The sequence below is a fragment of the Artemia franciscana genome, chromosome 21 (assembly GCF_032884065.1).
Source record: "Artemia franciscana chromosome 21, ASM3288406v1, whole genome shotgun sequence".
NCBI lineage: Eukaryota > Metazoa > Arthropoda > Branchiopoda > Anostraca > Artemiidae > Artemia > Artemia franciscana.
In genome coordinates, this window is record NC_088883.1 from 26,645,009 (window position 1) to 26,660,891 (window position 15,883).

General features: G+C 34.1%; 1 long non-coding RNA gene across 1 annotated transcript in view; it reads left to right on the plus strand.

Annotated features, from left to right (window-relative positions):
- The window catches only part of LOC136040617 (uncharacterized), a 21,584-nt gene continuing 5,701 nt past the window's right edge, over positions 1–15,883 (plus strand). Inside the window, exons 1-2 of the long non-coding RNA XR_010620836.1 lie at positions 1–136; positions 8,127–8,265. This is a non-coding gene — a long non-coding RNA (uncharacterized LOC136040617). The remainder of the gene's footprint in view (positions 137–8,126; positions 8,266–15,883) is intronic.

The window sequence follows — 15,883 nt, forward strand, 5'->3', positions numbered from 1 at the left end:
TTTTCCTCAATAATCTATCAGTTCTAAATTAGATTTTCTTATGTTAAAACCTTTGAAAGTTGAGTGAATGGTGGATATGAATACACCCTCTACATCTGCAAATAGAACAGAAATAGATTCATTGAAAAATAAGAAGGTAGGTATAGATTAAATATAATTTTTTAAATGAACAAAGAAATCATTGAAAAAGAAAATAGGACTTTTTATAATAGGATTTGTAATATAACTAGACAGATTAAATCGACTGTAGTTTGATGATTGAAGTCGGCTGGGAGTAAGAGGGGGGGGGTATCACTCTGGGAATTCTCTAGTGGTTTTAATCTTTACTTGTGACATTTAATCGAAACTCCAATAATTCTCCACATTTTCTTATTTGTAATTGAAACACCTAATAAGCGCAGTTAACTTCCTATTCTTGAATTTTTTGGATTTATGTGCTAACATATCAAATAGTTCCAGGTAACGAACTGTAAGAATGAAGCGACAATAGTAACCGAAACTCTAGAAACGCAATTTTGATATCAATTGATATATCATCGTCTTATTACGTTGATTCCAAATATATAAGATTCGTTAAGTTTAGTTTTTCCCATAAAAGGTAAAAAAGCACCTCCATTTTCTACTACTCTGAAAAATGCTTACTATGTTGTGCTAAAGTGATTCAGAGGATGCTTAAACTCAAAGTGGAAATTGCGGTCTTAGATATGTTTAGGGAGGGTAATTTAATTATTAAACGGACTTCTTTGGTCGATAATTTGGAAAAATAAAGCTTTTTTAGCAAATTGATGCAAGGGCCGAAAATACATCTATTGATTAAAAAAGATAATTTGAAAGCTAATTGAAAGCTGTGGGAGCCAAATTTGAAAAGCAATAAGTTTGACTACCCCTACTACTATGATACTAGTACTATTAAGGCTAAGCGTGCTGCTACTACTGTTACTGCTAACACATTGCTAGTACTGCTAGTACTACCACTAATACTATTATAATCAAACAGTTCGTGGTAACGAACTGTAGTAAGGAGCGACCCGGCTCAATAGTAAACGAAACTCTAAAAAATGGAATTTTGATGCTAAAAGATATATCAAAAGAATCCAATTTTCACGTTGATTCTAAATATATAAGTTTCAATTAATTTAGTCCTTGTCATCAAAAGTTACGAGCCTGAGAAAATTTGCCTTATTTTGGAAAATAGGGGGAAACATCCCCTAAAAGTCATAGAATCTTAACAAAAATCACACCATCGCATTCGGCGTATCAGAGAACCCTATAGCAAAAATTTCAAGCTCCTATCTAAAAAAATGTGGAATTTCGTATTTTTTGCCAGACGACATGACTTACTCCCCCACAATCCCTAGGGGAGGGGCTACAAGTTACAAACTTTGACCAGCGTTTACATATAGTAATGGTTATTGGGAACTGTACAGACGTTTTCAGGGGGATTTTTAGGTTTGGGGGGTGGGGTTGATAGGAGGGGGCTATGTGGAAGGATCTTTCCTTGGAGGAATATGTCATGGGGGAAGAAAAATTCAATGAAAAGGGCGCAGGATTTTCTAGCATTACTATAAAAAAAAACAATGAAAAAATAAACATGAAAACGTTTTTTCAATTGAAAGTAAGGAATAGCATTTAAATTTAAAACGAACAGAGATTATTACGCATATGAGGGGTTCTAAAAATACTTTAGCATAAAGAGCGAGGTATTTAGGAGGAGATAAATACCTCGCTCTTTATGCTAAGGTATTTTTAGTAATTTCAACTATTTATTCTACGGCCTTTTTGATTCAGGGGTCATTCTTAAAGAATTGGGACGAAACTTACGATTTAGTGTAAAGAGCGAGGTATTAACGAGGGTAAAAACCCCCTCGTACACCTAATAAAAATATAAGAATATAAAAGTTTGTTACGTAAGTCAACTCTTAAGTTACGCATATTTTTTACTAAATTTGAACTACATCAGAACATCCCATGTGCATGCATACTGTCGAAAATATAGATATTTCAAGAATGGTTTGGGGTATTAAGTTGGAACTTTCAGGGAATGCTTTAGTGTAAAAGTCAATTGACCAAGGCACAATATGTGAACGCTACTACTAAGTCTACTTCCACTACTATTTTTAATAGTACTGCAACTACTGCTTCTATTACAACTATTTGTATGGCTAAGAGTATTAAAATGAAAATTTCAGGAAGTGTTGAAGTTGAACTAAATTAAAACTAGGATGACAATAGAACTACCTTATTGAATGAGTTACCACGGTAATATGGTAATGATGCTCTCTTCTGGCGAAAAAAAAATGAAGTTTAATAATTACTGTTCAAGCCAGCACCTAGCGAAAACAGTCAACAGATCAAAAACTCCCCAGGTATCAAGAATCCACCTACAAGTGGCTTTGTCTGAGTACTATAAGATTGTTTATTTTACATGGCGATGGCCAAGGCCGGAGAAAAACAAGCACGGTAATCATTTCATTTCAAAAAGAGCTATTTAAAATTTTCAAAGTTATTTCAAAAGAGCTATTTATTCTAATTAAACGACTTTTGGGATTCAGGGGGCATTCTTAAAGAATTGGAGCAAAATTAGACCTTTAGCGTAAAGAGCGAGGAATTGACGACGGGGCGAACCTCCTCATATTACGTATATGAGGGAGTTTCTTCCCCTCATCAGTACCTCGATCTTAACACTTAAGTTAGTATTTTGTTGAATAAAGGGTGATACAAACAATAATTTGTTGGTGTTATTTTTCGGTCAATCTTAGCATTTAATATTATCTTAAGTAGCTTCTTAACTATGATTTTTATGAGATAATAAACCAAAGATATCGTATGCCTTCAGCTTGTGATTGCTATTAAACAAACATACAAGTTTTTACCAACTGAAAGGAAGGAACAAGATTAAAACATAAAACGAGCAGGAATTATTATGTAAATGAGGGGCTTGCTCTCTTCTCCGTAAGTAACTCTTTACGCTAATATTTGACTTTTTGTTCAAATTATTTAAGAATGACTCATTATTTAAAATGAGAATATATTAAAAAAAAATCCATAGGAAATCTTTTTCTCCCTATAAATTTTCGTTTTTTAGTGACAATGGCACATTTTATCACTTAAGCTATAAAGGACCCAGGGCTCCTCACCTGGATCTACGTTACTGTTAAACAGCACAGTTTATGTTTTATCGATTAAAAAAAAAAAAACTTTTCAACGATTCAATCCATGTTGAAGATTTCCCCTTCAGATGACTAAGCTTTCATTCGTTTTTCCGATCAATTCGCAAAAACTCTTTCCATGTAAATTTTTTCCCGGAAATCAAAACATGCTGAAGATTTTCCTCCAGAAAATCTCCACGTGCAAAATTTTGTTGGTAAAGTGAAGCCACAGCTTAGATACCAATATACAGTTATGAAAACTCGATTTATTTTTGGGACACAGTGCGTGGTAGCGATGCTAGCGGCTGGAGACAGGAAACTGGTATTGGTATCTAATTGGTAACAGGGAACTGGTATTGGTATCTAAGCTATATATGCAACAAAACAAAATTGCGTTCCCGCCTATGGTGTTGTAGTATGATCTACGCGTCAGAGCGCGGGCTTGGAGGAGGCGCCAGGTTCAATGCTCCGTACCAAAAACTTCTCATGGGCAAGATAGGAGTTTCCACAACTGTATTGGTATCTATGCTGTGAGTGAAAGTAAGACAAATAAATAGAACTTCATACAGGAATTCAGTCAATGCAAAATTTGCCTTGGAAATTTCTCTTTCCTGGAAAATGATCCCCATTTAATCAACCCCTTGCCCAAAACCCCACCCCCTAAAAAATCTGCGTGTACTTCCCAAAAACAACTACTATTCATAGAGAATGGACAGATTTTAACTTAAACATCTATCCCCAGGGGCTCCAGAGGGGTAATGTTAAACCTAAAGGTATAGTGTTGAAACATTTCAACTATTCTGAACAAATGGCTTTCACAAAATTTTGATCAGACGTCTTTGGAGAAAAAAAGGACTCCGAGGGGGGCTAGTTGCCCTCTAGTCTTTTTGGTGAAAGGGTACAACAATTAAAATTTCCGGTCAAATGAGCCTTCTCTATGTGTTCTAGGACTGTTGGTTCAATATGGACGATCTGTTGTTGGACAAATAAAGACGAATCCGTGATCTTTCTTCTGGCAAAAAATATAAAATTAAAAATTTTTGTGGTAAGGAGCTTGAAAGCTCAACAATAGGATTCCCTGACGATTGAATCTAATGGTTGGATTTCATTCCAATTCTTTGACTTTTAAGGGGAGTTTCCCCCTCCTTCGAATTTTTCAAATTTTTCGTCAAATTCTTGCTGGTTTGTTGTGTTTTATGCGTAACACTAAGCTTAATCAATCTTTGAACACAATTTGAACACAGCTTAGTAAGCTGAACATATATAAATCGATATTAAAATTTTGCCTTTTAGAGTTTTGGTTACTAAACTCTGAGCCGTGTCGCTCCATAACTGTTTATTTCCCACCACTCCCCCTTCTAATATCTGACATATTCTGTGTAGAGTTGATTTTGAAAAAATGTAAAATGTACTTCTTAAAGTTGTTAAAAATGATTTATTTTAAACATCAAACAACTTGTTTTGTTCCTATTGAAACTTTAATAAACATAACTTCTCTGTATAGTCTTTCATATTTTTTTCAGACTAAAGGTAAGAGGACATAAAGAATGCGGCACTAGACCCTTAAGGTCCAAACAAAATGTACTGATATCTGTCTCAAGGCCATTCAGCCAGGAAGTACAAAGGGGGGGGGGCAGCCCTCCTTTGCTTTCTCACACCATTCATTTCTTCAGAGTACCTAAATGTAAAAAGCTTTTTTTCTACAACACAGTCTGAGTAGTGCTCTAAATACTTCATTGGTAGTTTATGAAATGAATTTATTTGACAAGATTTGCAAAATTGTTTCAAAATAGTTTACAAATAGTTTGCAAATAGTTTCAATATATTTTTTTCAAGCTTTTGACTTCGATATGCGATTTTTGAGGTCCATAATATGTAAAATGTGTGCTGTAAAAAAAAGGTATAAGAGAAGAGAAAACGAGTTTTTTAAATCTTGTATAGTTTTTCAGTCTTTTTTCTCTTCTCCTCACTCCAATTTTTTTGCCTTATTAAGCTGCTTAATGCTAAATCACAGCAACAACTTCTCCCCTATTCAGCTAGCCCCGTTTAAGTCTTATTACCCCCTTCCAAAAACAGAAAATGTAGTTCGGGTATTACTATTTTCTCCTTCTATTATTTTCTCCTTCATCTAATATTTTCTCCTTCCTTCACGATGTTGCAGCTTCTTCACTTTTCTATAATCTTGAAGGCTACATATAAACACTATTCTAGTTAATATACATAAAGGAATGTAAATAATTTTATTTTTATAAAGAACAATATCTATAATAAAATTAAACAACAATATTATTACAATTAACATAGCACAGCAGCTGCGTGTGCAATAAAGCCAACAATTGAAGATACACTTAAGGGAACAGCAGCAGGAACACCTCAGCACACAGATGCAGGTACGACTAAGCCAACAGCCTTAATTACTGCTTATTTATTTTTTGCGAATAAACCACATCAAGCCTATTGTGCCAACTGCTAACAAAACTGTGCCACCGTAAATAAGTTTTTTCACATAAGATTTGTCTGAAACAGGGTTTGGTTCTTTTGGCTCTTGCAGAACCTCAAAATCATTTGAAATCTGAATTGGAGCGTCAACAAAGGTTTTCGTCAGGCCTTGATGATCTTTGAATGGGTCATCAGAAGGAATCTGGCTCTGACTGGTTCTTTTCTCCCTTGTCACTTCCTTCTGAACAGGGTTTTCACTACAACCTATTGTTATTATTTCCTTTTCGGTAGTTTCTGATTCAAGAGCTGATAGCTTATCACTTGAAGAAGATTTAACTTGGTCATGAGAAGTAATAGCGATGATATTGCAGTTTGACTCTTTCGAAATTGGACTAATAATCTCTTCTTCGTCCAGATCAAAAGAAATCATCCAAACATCTAAAGCCAGATCTATAAGGCGCAATATATGATTTTTTGTGCTGGAAAGAAGGTTAGGATTTTCATGGAGAATTTCCAGGTCGGTAATGATATGTTTATTTTGCTCAGCAAAATTCTTTCCAGCACATGTCAATAACTTGCAAGACCTAGCTATAGAAGAATCTTGTTTAGATTTGATCATCATTTCAATTACCTCCTTGCCGTTCGAAGCAGAAACAAGACCTTCTTTCAAAAGAGTGCCAAAAAATTCTGAATCATTCATGTTTAACAATGGTTTTGGCTCCTCTCCAATTTTTATAGCGTGACATTTCTTGTTTAATGATCCTAGATAGGCTTCCAAGTCAAAATCTTTAACTTTGCCGGTGTGTATCCGTAGAGATTTAAGCAGATTAGAAAATATATTGACATCTTCGCCACTTTTAGCCCCGACACTGCAAATTATATTTACTACTTCCTCAAGATCTTCTTTCCCAAATTGCGATACAAGTTCAAAAATTTTGGTTATAAAACGATTATAAGATGCACTAGTAATATCGCTCAAAATGCGCTTTAGTTCAGTTTTCCAATCTTTTTCATATGTTTTCGATGATGATGCCGTACTGCTAGTCTTGGCTGAAATAACTGCATTGCTGGAATTCTTCGTAGGCATATTAATTGTTCTATGAGGAGTAGTGAACTGCTGATAATCATCTTTTTGTAAGTTCGACTTAGAACTTTCTGCACCCAATACTTGTTTCTTATTCCTAACTTGATAAGACATATTTCTATGATCACTCTTAATAACTATCTGAATCAGAACTTTAAATGACCGTCACAGTATGGTTCTGCATCTTATATAGCGAAAATGACGTCATGTTCCCTACTGTTATGATGTTTGCAATTGAAAGTGACGTCACAACACTTTAATATTGGCCCTACAGTGTGTTGCCATAGTCCCACTTTCGTGGTCATTTCAACAGAAAATGACGTCACTCTACTTGTACTGCTTTTATGTTTTCATAATCTTAAATAGCGTCAAGCTAACTGTACTACCATTATGCGGTTGTAATGTAATGTTATGTAACCTAATATGGTATGATATCAAACGAATTCAGATGATTCTTCAGAAGAAGTCACATGATTTTTTAAAATCCAAGGCCCAAAAATTGAATTCTGCCACAGTTTTCTAAGCAGGTGCATGTGGTAAGGGAAGGAGGTTTTCAATTTTCTTGAACATCTAGGAGGCTCAGAACTCATGGATGATACAGCAATCGTCCGCAAGTAAAATTATGTAGGTTCCCTGTACAGTGGCATCAAAAGTAGGTTCCCTATGTAGGTTCACCAAAAAAAAGGCAGGGGGCAATAGCGATTTTTATTGACTTTGTTGTTTTGTTTGTTTAATGAACATGCAAAAAAAGGGGTACGTCCTTTTTTTAAGTTGAAAGCATCTGGAGACCGACCAGCCGTAGGCAGTAGTTTTCGGGGGGGGGGTGTAAACGCCGGCTCAGACCTATTTTGTGCTTTCTTTTTGACATGACAATATTGTATGTTGAAAAAATTTTCAGAGGGAATATTAAGAGGGGCGAAGCCTATTTCAAGTTTAGGGTATACAAGATATTTGTAAATAGAAAATGCAAAAATAGATAGAACTAGGCAAATTGGGTAAACAATCCAAGGGAATTTTATGAGAGGGTGGGATTCAGTGGGGTGGGAAGCGACACTGGCTGTCCGTCATGCACCAGAACAGGGATCTGGGTTCTTCAACTGGTTATTCACTCCAGAATATTTCTCCTCACAAAAGTCCTGCTGCAGATTACCCCATGCCTATAAATTTTTTAGGAAATGCTTGAGGGTCACGGAGCCACGCACACGCATTTCAAGTGACTCCTTATTTAAGAAAAAAACGAAAAACAGGCATATATGGAAAAAATTATACATGTCGTTAAATAGAAAAAAGTTTATTCAGCTGAAAGTAAATAGCTTCTTTAAAACTTAAAAAGAGGCAAAAATTATTACGTATATAAGTGTATTCCCGTGACATTTTAAAACTAAGATTCATTTAAGAGACGAAGTTTTTTCAGATGAAATTCAGGAGTACAGATGAAACTTTTTTGTTTGTAGTAAATGAATACTTCTGCTACGATGGGGACTTCTCCTACTACTCTGGCTAATGGTATCAAGGTGAAAATTTCAAAAAATGTTGAAGTTTTATGAAATTCCATTTGCAGTGTATTCATCAAGCACTTCATGGTAATGAACTGTAAGTAAAGAGCAGTGGCGATTTTCTAAAGGATTAGAAAACGGTGGATTTTCAGTGTTGGATATTTTTTCTAAGGGATAAAGGGTAGAAAATGTAGATTTTACCGTCCCCTCTCACGCCGTCAACACTTTAAACATTATAACATCAATCTTCATTGAAAGTTGCATGTATTTACTGATAATTTAGTTGTTACATATACGTTATTAGTTAATCTTTTATGGTTTTATCACGTCAGTTTATTTCTGCTAGTTTTGAAAGATGCATAACGTCATTTATTGAAAAAGGCAAATATAGGCAAAGGCACTGAAAAAGGGCACTCTTATTTATATATTGAAGTTATATATATATATATATATATAATGAAATATATTATATATTGATATATTGATATGTTGAATTAATTCAATTATCAATTCAATTATTGATATATTGAATATATTGAATATATTAATATATTTAATACATTTATATATTGAAAAAGGCACTCTTAAATATAGGCAAAGGCACTGAAAAGGGCACTCTTATTTATATATTGAAATTGTATATATATATATATATATATATATATATATATATATATATATATATATATATATATATATATATATATATATATATATATATATATATATATATATATATATATATATGAAATATATTATATATTGAATTAATTCAATTATTAATTCAATTATTTATATATGGAATATATTGATATATTGAATACAATATATTTATATATCGAAAAAGGCACTCTTAAATATAGGCAAAGGCCAGAGCCTAGAGTTTGAAGTTGTGAGCCACTTACCGTGAGCCAACTGTCGTCAATGATGACTTACATAACACTCAAGACCTTGAAAGGAGCGAAAGGAAAGGTTTAACTCCTTTGGCAATGAGACCAAGTAACCGTCGTACCTCTTAAGCGCTCTTTGATATTAGTCCGATTTTTAATTAGAGGCAGGGTTGCCACCGCTAGTGATTTATCACTGTTTATAGTCATTATTTATGTTGCCTAGTGAGTTTCTTCTAGCTAGTGATTTATAGTGATTTTGTTCTAAGACTAGTGATTTTTTTTTCAAAATACGCAACGTAGATTTATGATTCAATCGAATAAATCAGACAAGAAGCTAATTAATAAAAAAAAAAAAAAATAGTGATTCACTAGTGCTACTGATATTCTCTAGATTAGCATGTTGCAAATATATCGCCTTTGAAACTTTCAATTTTCAACAATATGTCCAAATCAGTTATAGACCTCAAAGCGTTATCATCAAGATAACAGGCGAGCCTAGTTAATCGCAAAATTGCTAAAATGTTCTATACTTCCTATTTCACAACATTTGCTCAGTTTGAATTTTTGTCTTCATTTTTATGTTTTTTTCCCTCAATAATCTATCAGTTCTAAATTAGATTTTCTTATGTTGAAACCTTTGAAAGTTGAGTGAATGGTGGATATGAATACACCCTCTACATCTGCAAATAAAACAGAAATAGTTTCATTGAAAATAAGAAGGTTGGTATAGATTAAATATAATTTTCTAAATGAACAAAGAAATCATTGAAAAAGAAAATAGGACTTTTTATAATAGGATTTTTAATATAACTAGACAGATTAAATCGACTGTAGTTTGATGACTGAAGTCGGTTGGGAGTAAGGGGGGGCACCACTCTGGGAAGTCTCTAATGGTTTAATTTTTAGTGTCATTTAATCGAAACTCCAATAATTTTCCACAATTTCTTATTTGTAATTGAAATACCTAATAAGCGCAGTTAACTTCCTATTCTTGAATTTTTTGGATTTATGTGCTAACATTTCAAATAGTTCCAGGTAACGAACTGTAAGAATGAAGCGACAATAGTAACCGAAACTCTAGTAACGGAATTTTGATATCAATTGATATATCATCGTCTTATTATGTTGATTCCAAATATATAAGATTCGTTAAGTTTAGTTTTTCCCATAAAAGGTAAAAAACTGCTAAAATTTGCCCTAAAGAGGGAGAAAATACCCACTAAAAGTAAGAGAATTCTAATTAAAATCAAACCATTAGATTCAACGTATCAGAGAACCTTACTGTAGATGTTTCAAGGCCCTATCTACAAAAGTGTTGAATTTTGTTTATTTGCCAGAAGAAACATCCCGGATACGTGTTAATTTGTTGTAGTTTTTTTCAGGGGCGGCGTATCGAGCCAATGGTCCTAGAACATCGGGAGAGGTTTCTTCGAACGGAAATTAAAATTTCTGGCGTCCCTTTTATTTTAACAAAAAGATCAGACGGCTACTAACCCCCAGCTTTTTTCATTTTCCCCTCATTTTTTTTCCAAAAAATTGTTCTTGGGCTATATATTTGCACATTAGGAGGATGGGGTAAGGTTAAGCTAGGTTAGATTACTTTACTCCCAAACCCCGCTGCTGAGCAAATATATAGCCAAAATTATATTATTAGGATATAACATAGATTAATTATATTATTAAAAATAAACTAATTACTTTTTCATCATATTTTGGCATATTTATTAGGATTAACATAACCATACTCAAAATTTCTACTTGATATATTTCGGGACAATACGACGTGTGTGTGTAGGAGGGGGGTAGCTGCCTTCCGATCACTTTGGCATTTCAAAAGGGCACTAGAGCTTCTGATTACCAATCCAATGAGCCCCCTCCGAATGGACATGAGTCCATTTTGAAGTTGCTACGACATCACTTTCTATAAAAAAAACCTTATATGCCAAAGGGCATAACTTACAACCCTTGTCCTGAGGGCTGTAGGGAGGGGGGTTGCCATCTTCAAAGAAATAGTTTTTAGACTTTTCAACTTCGTTGAATAAAATGGCTATATCAAAATTTTGATCGGAAGTGTTTGGAGAAATAATGGGCGAGGGGGGGGGCATTCACCTTCCGATTACTTTCGACTATGAAAAGAAACACTAGCCTAGTAAAATTCCAATCAAATGGGCCCTTTTTGAAGTTTCTATAATAACGCTTTCTATAAAAACCTCATATGCCCCTAAGCAAAACTTACAACCTTCGCTCTGAGGGCTGTGGGGGGCGTCATCCTCAGACATAATTTTCGGACCTTTCAACTGCGTTAAAAATGGCTACCTCAAAATTTTGATTGGATATGTTTGGGGAAAAGGTGGGAGTGGGAGGGGGGTTAGCTACCCTCCAGTCACTTTCGACCATTACTAGCACTAGCCGATTCAATTTCAAATTTTGATCAACACTAGCCGATTCAATTTCCAATCGAATGAGCCTTCTTTGAAGTTTCTACGACAACGCCAGCCCCCAGAGAATAACTTACAACCCTAGTCCTGATGACTGGGGGAGGGGAGATTTGCCATCCTCAAAGACATAATTTCCGGACCTTTGAACCACTTGGAACAAAATGGTTATCTCAAAATTTTGATTGGATGTGCTTGGGGATAGGGTGGGCGTGGGAGGGGCTTAGTTGCCCTCCAATCACTTTCGACTATAAAAAAGGGCATAAGCTATTTCAATTTCCAATCGAATGAATCTGTTTTGAAGTTTCTTTGACAACTCCTTTGATAGTAAGTGCCCTGGTCTAAGACAAAAAAAAAAATTGTGCCAACGTCCTTCTATACTTCTTTACTTAGATTTGTGAAGGGTGGGATAATTTTTTTCCATGAAAATATAGAAAGACCACTTTCAAAATTGTCTCCATTAGGTTCAGCGTATCAGAGAACCCTACTGTAGAGATTTCAAGCCCCTATCAGCAAAAGTGTTGAATTTTGAATTATTTACCAGAAGGGACATCACTGATCCTTGTTAATTTGCTGGGTTTTTTGTTTTGTTTTTTTCAGGGGCGGTCGTATCGAACCAACCGTCCTAGAACATCGTCAGAGGGCTCATTTGAACGGAAATTAAAATTTCTGATATCCGTTTTATTTGAAAAAAGATCGGACGGCTACTAGCCCCCCTCCCACCTCCTTTTTTCCCAAAAAATTGTTCTTGGGCTATATATTTGCACTTTAGGAGGTTGGGGTAAGGTTAGGCTAGGTTAGGTTACATAAATCCCAAACACCCCTACTGAGCAAATATACAGCCCAGATTATATTATTAGGATAAAATATATTACAATTATATTATTAACATAAACTAATTACATTTTCGTCATATTCTAGAATACTTCATTAGGATTAACATAACTTTACTTCTTGGGTGTGTTCCGTATAATTAACAAGTACCTCTTTTATTAAAGCAGCAATAAAACCGATGCTTATCGAAATTTGTGAAGGGTGGGATAATTTTTTTCGATGAAAAAATACAAAGGCCATTTTCAAAATTGCCATTGTTGTCCCAGTAATTATAGCAGCTCAACTATAGTAACAAGAAAATAGAGTCTATATTTCTTGGGAAAAAGACTGAGGTTTTGAATCAAAAATAAAAAAATAAAAAGAAGAAGCAAATATTTTGATTAGATCACCGATAACCAATTTTCTGTGGTCGGGGTATAAGCCAATATTACCAATTCCAGAAAATACAGGGAGGGAGCAAGGTTTTTGTTATATTCTCTGCATAAAGATGCAAAAAGGCATTTTTCAAAATTTTAAAGGCAGGTTTTGCTTGAGAAAAAACTAAACGTCAATTTAAAGGTATTTTTTCACATCATTGGGGGCAATTTTACCCCCTTCAACAGATTTTTGCACGTGATATTTTTCTTCAAGAACAATTTTAAAGATTCCAATCTATAAGTTTGCATTTCTTATTTTTAATCCAAACTTTTACATTTAGTAATTACAGTTTAGTAATTCTAATTGTACTCGTCTATGTCAGAAATTTATTTATTTATTTTTATATTCATATTCCCTAAAGTTCATTTTTCAACTGATTTGCTTCTTCAAATACGATTTTTCAAATCCAGTTTGTAAATTTATTTTACTTGCTTTTACTCCGAACTCGATCACCAAAAAAGTAATGAAATTAAACTTATCCCCAAATTGACGGATTTGGCGGATGTTATATGCATCAATGTTCGATGCATCGAATTCGCTCATTTGTGCAAAAGATACAAGTTGACGGCGTTTGCAATGGAATTCGGGCATAAATATTATTTTTAGAAGACACTATTATTTGTGGTGGTACGTGCCTTCTTCGATTCAAGCTCTTTCTTAATTCTATCAAATAAAATTTTATTCTAGAAATTACCCTCACAATTAAACATTGCAGAAATTCAATTCCATGCCAAATATAAAATAAAAACATTAAATTATAATAGTAATTATTTCAATTAATCTTTCTGATAAAGACCCCGAACTCCTTGAAATAGTGTTGGATCAAAACAAAAAATACAACATTAGAATCACTCTTGTCGAAAACTTTGTAAAGAAAACCTATGACTTATCAGATTGATGGCAAAATGAAGGGGAGTTGCGGGTAAGAGAAAATACAGGTAAAGAATGAGGAAATAGAGAAGAAAACAGAAAATGATGTTTCACGAAGGAAACCTAAAGAAGCCAGAGTTAGGTTTTTTCTCAGGGGGGGGGTGGTAAAAGTAGACTTTGTTGCCCCTTGCTACATCCTCGATACTCTAAATATTACAATTTTTGCCCGAAAACATTATACTTAAGCTGGTTTTGCTGCCCCAGAGCGTACCACCTGGGGCACTTGCCATCTTTGGCGTCCTCCCCTCTCCCCCTGATCCGACCCCGACAGAAGCAGATGGGAATATGGACAAGATTTAAGATTGGAAGAAGAGAAAGGTCTTTTCATACGAAGTTTTCAATTTCAAATTTCTTTAATTTTCATTAAATCACCTAGTTGACAAAAATGTGTTTTTAGTTGTTGTTCGAGATGGAGGCTACAGACCCCCAAGTAAAAGTCTTCACCAATTTCAATAGCACATTTTTTTCAGGGCAAATTACAATAGTGCCCTTTTTAACCTCAATCTGATCATTTTTCAAGAGCTTATAAAATTCTAAGAAAAATATCGTAACTAAAATTTATTGCTGTTTAGTCAGAATGAAATTCCATTGAAAATTTATGTCATTACATGTTCTTTTATCCTTTTTCTTTTTGTTACTATGGGCCATGGTGTGTTCTTTACTAGATTGTAGCTACTGCCACAATAATTATAATTACAAGAGCAAATCTACTTACCAATTAAACCTCGGAATATTTGCAATTGCTTCCCATAAAATAAAAATTACTCAGCGTCCTCAGTCAAACCCTTTGATACCCGAATTTTGCAGTTTATTTTTGTAATGAATTTTTTTCTTTAATATATTTTTTAATCATAAACATTGTCTAAATTAATTTACATATGAAATAAACCCCAGTAAAATCTATTTTGAACTATTTTAGTGACTTAGGCGATTTTCCAAGATTAAAGCAACAGAAAATTTCAAACAAACCTGAAAAAGGACATGTCATTTCTATGGTTTGCTTCACATTTTTCCTTTATATAGTTCAACATATCCTGCCCTTCTGACATATTTGCCTCGTATTAAAAAAAAAAAAAAAAAAAAAACAAGGCACCAAGAAGTAAATACCTTGTCAGGTTATTACAATTTTATAAAAACCCATTTAAATAACTATTAGCATTATTCTACAGCGCTCTATTTCTTTCGGTAAAATTCTAGATGGGGCTTTAAGCAATATTGCCAAGTAGTTGAGTTATAAAAATGAAACATAGAGCAATACTTCTAGAGCGTTAACTGTAATGAATAAAGATCTTATTTTTTAATTCCCTTTCTAAGGCACTGACCTTTCATGGAATTTTGCAAATTTCATGTTATAAATATGTTAAGAACATATACCTGCGCATAGCTCAGAACATACATTTGTGAACATAACATGCTTAGAAATAGGTAAAAAGAAAGGTAAGGAAAGAAAGAAAAAAGAGAAGAAAGAAAGAAAGGTAAGTAAAAAGAAAGGTAAAAAGAAAGTGCTTTGAAGCTTTTAACTTTAGTCAATCCTGATTTATACGGTTTTAAAGAGTTTAGAAAAATGTGACCTAAATTTGAAAAAAAAAAATCCAGATACAGCCTAAACCCATGCTTTCCCAAGTCCATTGTCAAAATCCAGAGTGAAATAAAAGCAGGCCCAAGTCAAGATTACAGACCTTGATTGCTTTTTTATTCATGTGAAGCATGATTAACAATCTTAACAGGCCAAAATTGCCTTATACAAAGAGAAGGAACAACGCTCTTCACCCCCCATAGAATATACCCCCATAGAATATATCTTTAAGTCGATCACTTGAAGATTCGAAGCACTAATCACTGAAGATCACGCGATATGATGAAGAGCAAAAGAGTTTTATTATGATGTCCTTTTTACTTTAAATTTCAGCTAATTTTAATTGCCTTACAGACGAGCAAAGGGGGGATTTGCTATGGGACAGGACAGGGGGCAACTGCCCCCTCCACGCCTCAGTTTGCCTCCCTAGACGTCGTTTACCCTTCAGCTGAAACTATGTTTCTGCAAAGAAAAATCATGACAAAACTAAGATTACCCTGCATAATAGAAGCATCCAGAGGAACAGGCCAGTTTTCTTTTGTACATAATTGCCCTTATGGTGCTATATGGCTCATTTTTCTCTGTCATTTTCACTTGATTTGCGAAAATTCACTCCAATTTCGCCCCCTTCTT